This window comes from Gossypium arboreum, chromosome 1, assembly GCF_025698485.1.
Source record: "Gossypium arboreum isolate Shixiya-1 chromosome 1, ASM2569848v2, whole genome shotgun sequence".
Taxonomy (NCBI): Eukaryota; Viridiplantae; Streptophyta; class Magnoliopsida; order Malvales; family Malvaceae; genus Gossypium; species Gossypium arboreum.
Genome location: NC_069070.1, coordinates 21394032 through 21403577, shown reverse-complemented (window position 1 = coordinate 21403577; position 9546 = coordinate 21394032). Strand labels below are relative to the sequence as shown.

Here is a 9546-nt window from a genome sequence, read left to right as displayed (position 1 = left end):
TGGAATAAGTAGTGAAGTTAAAGTAGACATACTTGAATTGTTGTGTAAACATGTTAGATTCTTAAATTAGTATTTACATACTACTTACTAAGTTATAAGCTTACTTCGTTTTCTCTCTTTTGTCTTATAGTGTTCTCCAGCTTGCTCAGGAGTCAAGGATCGTGAAGATCTACCCGCACTATCATACTTTGGGTATTTGAACTAAATGTTTTGAATTATGGCATGTATAGTAGGCAAAAATTATTTTGTTATGTGTCATATTTGTCTAGGTTTAAAATATTAGTTACTGATACTCGACCGATTACTTTGTACAAGCCATAAAAGTTGGCTAATATTGTTCAAGATATATGTTATACGATGCATTATCAAATGGGATGACATATTTCTATCTTGGTATATGTTATGTTCTGGTAATACCTTGTATCCTGTTCCGGCGACGGTAACGGGTAAGGGGTGTTACAACATTCACATAGCCAAATGCATCATTTCATTAATACACATTCTTACTTCACACTTCATCATTATATAATTTCACAAAGTATCAATCAATTCAATAACTGAAATTCATTAGTCGATTGAGCGAATGTTGCTCAAACATGTCGACTTTCAATGCACATATAAGCGTACCTCATTCTTTGGGCTTTTGAGTGTACTCATTGAATTTATTACAGCAACCAACACTCACCTCCAGCCCAAGATTCTTGAATATAACGGATATAACCATGTGCACAAATGCCTTGGTCTTAGCCGGATAGAATGTCTCATACGAATGCCTTGGTCTTAGCCGGATGTAGCCACTAGCACAATTGCCTTGGTCTTAACCGGATATAATTTCAACATAATTGTCTTGAGTTTAGCCGGATATCATTCAATTTCCCATGAACACATACATCAATTATCATTGGACATACATATTTCATTTTCGTTACTAAGGCTCAAACGCAATTATAGTCACAAGCATATTAGCCGGGACTTAGCCGGGTAGAATTCAAATACTCATGCACACATAATCAATAATCAATACACATCCATACTTTATTTCACATAATTCAAGTAGGGTCACTTCTTGAGGGCTTACCTCGGATGTTGTCGAACGGCTTTTTGGCTATTCGATCACTTTCTCCTTCCCTTGTCCAATTGTGGCCCTCTAAGCTCTTGAGCTAATTCAAACAAATTCAATTTATTAAAACCTCATTGTGCTAGCTTATGGCGAATATGACAAGGAGTTTAAATGGTCATATAGCCACCCTTTAGCTTGAATACACAATGGTCATGCACATTTTATACTACATCAAGCAATTCAATACAATTTATTAGAGCATCAAGGAAATGCTAAGGCCTTCAATAGGCTACCCAAGGCGAATATTCATGTACATGTTGAGGCCAATTATGCATAATACCTCATAAAAACAGCATGCATTTTACTAGTTAATGCTTTGCATATTGTGGCTCAAAACTTATAATATAGCATCAAGCACTTATATGTGTGCTAGGCGAATTGTGCTTGCAAATTTCACAATTATTCTTCAACATCTTCTTCTTTAAACAAACTTATTCATCACTTCCTTCATAACCAAAACATCATGTGCAAACATATATATACATATATGAGCATGGCGAATTTCAAGGTGTCCATAGCCATCCAAAACACAAATTTTAACTAACATGCAAGAAGCATGAACCATGCTCATGAATGCATCATGGCGAATATGACAATCATGCTCCTTTTCAACTTCAATCATGATAAAACAAAAGAAAGCTCAAAATCTTACTCAAGAGTAGACAATCCATCATTGCATGCATCATCATCAAGCTTCACACTTAGCATGCAATGGCTTTATCACCATAACAACTTTGGCCAAATACCATTTCCATGGCTTAACAAAGATTTGAGCCATGGCTAACATGCACATCAAGTTAGCAACCAAAACATGCATGAAACTCCTAACACAACCTCATACATACCTTAATCTTGATGCAAACTTAGCCAAATCTCCTTCTAGATCTCTTCCAAACCAAGCATGAAGCAAAAATCCTCCTTCTTCTTTAGTTTTGGCTCAAAGAAAGGATGAACAAAATTTTTTCTTTCCTTCTCTACAACTCACGGCAATGGGGGGAATACCTCACTCACACACATTTTTTTTCATTCTTTTCTTACCCATACACCTTTGTTTATTATTTCTCCCTAATGCACCAACAAAACATGTTTCATGACATGTTTTGCCCATCCTCTCTTGCCATGGCGGCCAGTTCATGTTGGGGGAAATTTGACATGCAAATCCTTATTTTTACATGCATGAGCAACTAGTCATCACACATTTCCCCATCATACTTTCAAAGTTCACTACTAGGTCCTTTCTAGTGAAATTCGCATTTATAACACTAAATCGAAACATCAAAAATGTCACACACAAATTAACACATATCATAGGCATCAAAATAAATTTTAAATTATTTTTATGCCTCGGTTTTGTGGTCCCGAAACCACATCCCGACTAGGGTCAATTTTGGGCTGTCACATAGCATACTCAAGTTGCCTTGTGGGGACATCTGACCCATGAGAGTGAAGGAGGATGCTTGTACCGTTGTGTTCAGGAGACCAAAGTACCGCGCCAGACGAGTCACATAAGGGTCGATGGATATGACTCCCTTCCTGTGCCCCTCTGTCTAATGGCGAATGGTGAGGGCGATGAAATAAGCAAGGTCAAATACGTGTCCATCCACCATGCTCCATAAGAAATAGGCGTCGTGAGTGTTGACGATACCAGTGCTCTCTCTCCACCCTATCAGGGTGTGGGTTAGGATGGTGTGTAGGTACCTCAGTGATGGGGCGAGAGCCGATGCCTTGGAGCGGCTGGGGTCATAGATGGCTGAAGCAAGAATGAGGGCCCTCCTGCAGTTTAAAGGCGAGTAGTGGATGTGGCGATGGAGGCTAGCGAAGTTATCATCGTCCATGAACTCCTCCGTGTATAGTCCTAACGCGACTCCGAGCTGAGGCACACTCAGCTGGCAAACTAAACTGCCGAGACGGAACTGGACCGTTCTAGGATCATCGAACTCTGTCATCACGCCTTGGAGGTGAAAGGTGGAACAGAGCTTGAGTCTGGGTTCAGGGTATGTCGGGTCGACGATCTCGAAGAATAGCTCCCATGGGTCAGTCGTTAGGAGGGTCCGAACTACATCAGCCAGTTGGATTTGTTCTAGTACAGCCCAGCCAATGCAACAGCCCACACCTAGAGGTCGGGCTCGTAATATCTGGAAAAGTTCCTTCTATGGTCCCGGTGGAAATTGGAGGAATGGGTGCCTGATCTCAGTGGTAGGACCCGAGGATGATGTTGCTCCTTTCCTCTTCTTCGAGGCGGGGACAGTGGTTTTCTTGCCACGTGGATTTGACATGATATACCTGCAAGAAACATATATTAACAAGTTCAAAAAGGAATTAACCATGAATTAAAATAACAAATGTAAACAAAACTTACTAACATTAACAGGATTCAACCAAAAGAAATCAAACTTGACAGAGATTTTATAGCAAATGGCAAAATGAATTCATGACTAAATTAAAAACAAACTAGATAGAAGTAGCTAAGCATGGTAAGAATATGGTACAAAGTATGTGAACTAAATCCTAAGCATAAGGATGATAATATATACAAGCAGTAGCAATATAAAAAAATAAAAATGAGGACTATCATGTTAGTAAGCATTCAAAAAAAGTAAAAGAAAAGATAAAACCGTTAGAAGGTGCGCTTGAGGTTGGCCATAGGAGTAGGTGGTGTGGCCGTGTGGGTCACACAAGGGGAGAAGAGGGGATGAAAGAGAGGAAGAGAGGAGAAAAATGGAAGTAGAAAGAGGAAGGAGTTGCCGGTCGGTGGTGGGAGAGGGGATTTCGGTGGCTAGGGTTAGGATTTTTAGGGAAGGGGATGATGAATAGTGAGGGGTTTATATAGATATTGGGGCACACAGCCATGGGGCACGCCCGTATGCCCTTATTTCAGCCCGTTTGTTTCGTGATTTTCAAATTTAGGCATGTCTGAAATTCGGCCCATGCTCGTGTTCGTTGGACGTGTTGGTGCACACGACCGTGTCCTGCTTCATTCGCTTCTCCCATGCCCGTGTATGGATGCACACACCCGTGTTAATTTCACAATCTCGTGCATGAGTGGTTGGCACGGGCATGTCGTACGCCTGTGTTAATTTCTCAGTTTCAACCACGGCTTCTAGACACGGGCATGGCGCATGCCCTTGTCATTTTGACAGTTTCATCCACGGCCATGTCGCACAGCCGTGGCAACATATCAAATCCTATGTTGGGGAAAACTTTCGCTCTGTTTTCACACGGTCGTATCGCATGAATGTGTCGACCCCATTGGTATGAGCACGGCCTAAGGCACGCCCGTGTGCCTGGCCGTGTGGATTTGGACAACCTGTGTTCAAGGACTCAGTTAGTGAATTAGATGTTAAAAACTAAAATTCAAAGAAGTTAACACTGTCAGTGCTCGGGTTGCCTCCCGAGAAGCACTTATTTAGAGTCTAAGCTCGACTTACCTCTCTGTTGCATGGTCATGGTGGTGCGAGGAGTTTACACTTCTCATTCCTACTATCAAACCAAAAATAAGGTATAAGACGAGTACGATTTACCTTAAAGGTGTCAAATTTAGGACGAATTACCTTGACTGTCTTATATAGAAAAATGCTGAGTACTGTAAGAGGGATTGCTCCATTAGGTTAAGAAGTGGCAATACGAGGGTCTGCTACATCTAGTAGTACTGTGTCTCCAACCTTAAGTTGATTTGGTAAAACATTGAGCTCGTCATGGCGTGGTTTTGGTTTATCGTGTGCTCTCAGTTTCTTTGTCTGCCATTCATTTAGTTCCTTGATTTGTAGCCTTTGTTCTTCATAGGTGGGTTCTTTGTTGTTACTAGAACAAGGCTAATGTATGTTTTTCGAACGTATTTCCTGCAAAGAAGGTTGCACCACATGATCAGTATTAGTAGAATTTCGAGCTTGAAGAGTGATTGTTTCATCACCCACACGAAGTGTGAGTTCACCTGTACCAACATCAATTATAGTTCTAGCAGTTGCTAAAAAAGGCCTTCCTAAAATTAAAGGCACGTCACTATCCTCTTCTATGTCTAGAATAACAAAATCAATTGGGTATATAAATTTGTCAATTTTAACGAGTACATCTTCAATAATGCCCCTAGTTTGTTTGGGTTTCCCAAGACCTAGTTGTTTAAACATTTTTTCGGGCAAGACATTAATACTAGCCCCTAAATCAGCCAAAGCAAGCTACCAATTAAACAAGGAATCGTAACTCCCTGGATCTCTCAATTTGTTAGCCGGCTTATTTTGTAGAATGGCTGAGCAAATTGCATTCATCTCCACATACGACACCTCATCCAACTTCTGCTTATTTACTAAAAGCTCCTTTAAAAATTTAACTGCGTTTGGCATCTGCGAAAGAGCTTTAATAAATGGTAAGTTAATACGCAATTTTTTTAATAGCTTAAGGAATTTACCAAATTGTTCATCTGTGCAGTCTTTCCTTGTCGCATTGGGGTATGGCACCCGTGGTTGATACTCTTTACTTACCGGTTTTTGACCATTGTGGACTACCTCACCTTTACCTTTACTTACCACAATTCTATGCCTCGGTTCTGGTTCAGGTTCAACTAACTCTTCCTTCTCTTAAACGGTAATCGCGTTGAGTTGTTCCATTGGGTTAAATTCAGTGTTACTCGGTAGGCTACCTTGTGGTCGTTCAGAAATTAGTTTAGCGAGCTGTCCTATTTGAGTTTTGAGCCCTTGGATCGATGCTTGTTGATTCTTAAGTGTTGTTTCGGTATTCTGAAAGTGAGTTTCTAACACCGAGATAAACTTTGTTAGCATCTCCTTAAGGTTCAGCTTCTTTTCCTATTGGTAAGGTGGATGTTGAAAACCCGGAGGATGTTGTGGGCTGTGATTCCCTTGACTACCCCACGAGGAGTTCGGATGGTTCCTCCAACCTACATTATATTTGTTACCATATGGGTTATTTTGAGATCTAGAATTATTATTACCCATATATTGGCCTTGTTCCTCCTCGATGTTAGGGTTGAAGGATTGATATTCTATGTGTACTCCTCCTCCATTAGAATCGCACCTTATCACGGGATGTACCTGAGTAGAACCACATAAACCATCAATCTTTTTATTTAAAAGTTCTACCTGGTTAGATAGCATAGTAACCGCATCGAGGTTGAAAACACCGGCTGCTTTTGTTGGCTTTGTCCTTATGACTTGCCACTGATAATTATTTAGTGACATCTCTTCTATAAATTCATAAGCCACTTCAGGTGTTTTGTTATTGATAGTCCCAGCAGCAGCTGCATCAATCATTTGTCTAGTTTAAGGATTCAGGCCATTGTGAAAAGTTTGAACCTATAGCCAGAGCGATAATCCATGGTGAGGGCACCTTCTTAAAAGATCCTTGTATCTCTCCCATGCATCATAAAGTGTTTTGAGATCCATCTGCACAAAAGAAGAGATGTCATTCCTCAACTTAGCCGTTTTAGCCGGTAGAAAATATTTAAGTAAGAATTTTTCAATCATTTGTTCCCAAGTAGTGATTGACCCTCGTGGTAACAAGTTCAACCACTGTTTAGCTTTGTTCCTCAAGAAAAAGGGAAACAATCGAAGGAAAATGGCATAATAAAAAATGCCATTGATCTTAAAAGTGTCACAAAACTCTAAGAAACTTGTCAAATAAGTGTTTGGGTCCTCGTCCTACAAAACATCAAACTGAACAAACTGTTAGGTCATTTGAATTGTGTTAGGTTTCAGTTCAAAATTATTTGTAGCGGCAGCAGGCCTAACTATATTTGACTCAGTTCCTATTAAAGTAGGTTTAGCATAATCATACATAGTGTGTGGAGCAGGATTCTGATTTATTGGATTAGCAGCAATTGCAGGAGATAGCGGGATTTCCTGATTTTTAGCCATCTCCTCAGTTGTGGTGGAAATATCGTCCTCTTGCTCTTTCTCTATGTATCTTAGGCTTCGCCTTATTTCTCTTTGGTTTCTGCGAGCTATACGATCGATCTCACTATCAAAAAGTAATGGTCCTGATGGGTTTCTTCTAGTCATAAACTATAAAAACCTGCCAGAAGGAAAAAGAAAATTTAGTAACAAAAATCAAAATAAATTTTAAATTGCAATAAAGTAAATGGCTAAAGTAATAAAAATTAAGTGTTCTTAATATCTTAGTTCCCTGGCAACGGCTCCAAAAACTTGATGTGATGTAAATCGTGATAAGATTTATAATTATGAATGTTCGTTCTTGAAAACTAACTATTATCAAGACAAAGGCAAGCGCACCTTATCGAACAGTAGTATAACTTATGGAAAGACTGGGATGTCGAACCCAAAGAAACCAAAAGTACTAGTATTAACTTTCTTTTTATTATCTAGCCTAAGAATAGAGGGACTTGTTTTATCTAAACTAATTCCTAAACTAATAATGCACAGAAAGTAAATTGGGGAAATAACTTTTAGGAAAACTAAATGATTTGGACAATACCTAAGGGAAAAATCCACCTGGACTTCACTTGTTATTGACTCTGAATTAGACGATTTATTCACTTGACTTGATCCGTAGAAATCCCTAAGTTATATTATTATCTCTCTCAATACTAACAACATCTAACCCTAGGTTGATTAATTGAAATCTCTTTCTAATTAAAACCCCTAGTGTTGCATTAACTTGATCTATGGATTCCTTTATTAGGTTTCACCCTAATCCGGCAAAATTATGTCACCCTCTGTCTAGGCATGCAATCAACTCCGCTTAATTATGCTAGATCTACTCTTAGAATGATCACACAAAGAAAAGGGTAACAATCGAAGATGAATAGCATCATCAATGACCCCATTGAATTTAAATGTATAACATAAATGAAGAAAGCATTTAAGATGTTAATCCAGGTCCTTATTCAATAAGCCCCAAAATTGTAAGTTACTCTAAGTCATTTGTATGATAGTCATCTTGATCTCAAGGTTATTTGTGTTTACGATCGGTTTGTCGATGCTGCCTCACACAACATCCAACTTGGGCATTGCGTAGTCACGAAACGTGCAATTGTGTTCTGCCATTGGTTCATCAATATGTTGTATCGATTCCTTTGGTCGTGGTACTTGCTTTGGTTATTCTTCAAATAGTGGGTTCTCAAACGGGGGATAAAAAATTGGTGGATATTCTCTCAAAATTAGATTTCTCGTTTCTCGTCTTAAAGTTCTCTTAGGTTTAGGGTTTGTCTTGATCAGGTTAATCCTGCTTCGAGTCATACACTAAAAATCAAAATAGCTACGTTAATAAAAAATAAAAACAAATTGTAAAAATAGAACAAATTAATTATTGTATCTATAATTTTCAACTTCACTACTTATCCTACTAGCATCTAACAATTCAGTAATAATTCTATTTAAGACTAAAATCTCTGTGAAAATGGTACCAACAACTTGATCGTGCTTTGACATGCATGCACCAAGGCATAAAAATATGAAATTAAATATGGAATGATGTGCGATGTCTGCAAGTTTACAAGTCAAATTCTAATATAGTTACTTATACAATGAAACACTTTGGAAGTATTCCGAGGATCATACCCAAGAGAAGTCTACTTAAACTAAATTAATAGTAAACCCTGACATGCTAAATTAGGTCTAGATAGCTCCTAGTCTACTTATCATAGTATGGCTAAAAATAAAATTAATATTTTGAAGTGACAAGAATTAAAGTGCATAAACAACAAAATTCCAAATTAGTAATCAAATTTAACAAGTAGAAGGAAGATTAACACTCATGGTTGTGATTAACATAGAGTTATGATGCTTAGCATTAATTAAAAACTAACCTAATTAATACCTTTCGACCTAAACTAAATTAATTAATCAACTTATTCCACTTATCTTTTGACTTGATGGAACTAAACTAGGCTAAGTTGAACTGGTTATAAGTAGAATACTATTTCGATCTCATCTACCTAAACTACTTTCCAGAGTCGTCTAGTGTTTAAGCAAAGTTAACCTAATCAAATTACTTGATTTATGAACCCTAACTCTAAGATAACTATGCCTACTTTGGTCAATCAACCTTCCTCGGGTTTTAATTACCAGCCATTCTAGATGTAATTGATCCTACCCAAGTATCAAACATTCAAAGAAAGAAAAATAAAAGAGATGGTAAGAAATTCTTAAGAGTCCAATGAATCCAAGAGTTGCAATGGATGAAACGACTAAGTTAAAAATGTTGATTATCGATTTGGTTTGAAGCGTAAACAAAAATAAAATAAAATAAAATAAAAAATAAGATTGGAAAGAATTCTATTAAAAACTGAAAAGTAATTGAATAAGAACTAAGAAAAATCTAAAATCTAACTAAAATACAAACTAAAACCGTAAAACGAACTCCCTAAATTGATGTTTTGAGCTAATATTTATAGTATTAGTGTATTATAACATAATTAGGTCAATTACAAACTCATTTACAAGTTAAATAAGGTTGGG

General features: G+C 37.9%; 1 non-coding gene across 1 annotated transcript; it reads left to right on the top strand.

Annotated features, from left to right (window-relative positions):
- Positions 1–6439: 6439 nt before the first annotated feature.
- On the top strand, positions 6440–6546 carry LOC128281858 (small nucleolar RNA R71). The gene has a single exon (XR_008272136.1). It is a non-coding gene; the product is annotated as a small nucleolar RNA R71 (small nucleolar RNA).
- The last annotated feature ends 3000 nt before the right edge of the window (positions 6547–9546 follow it).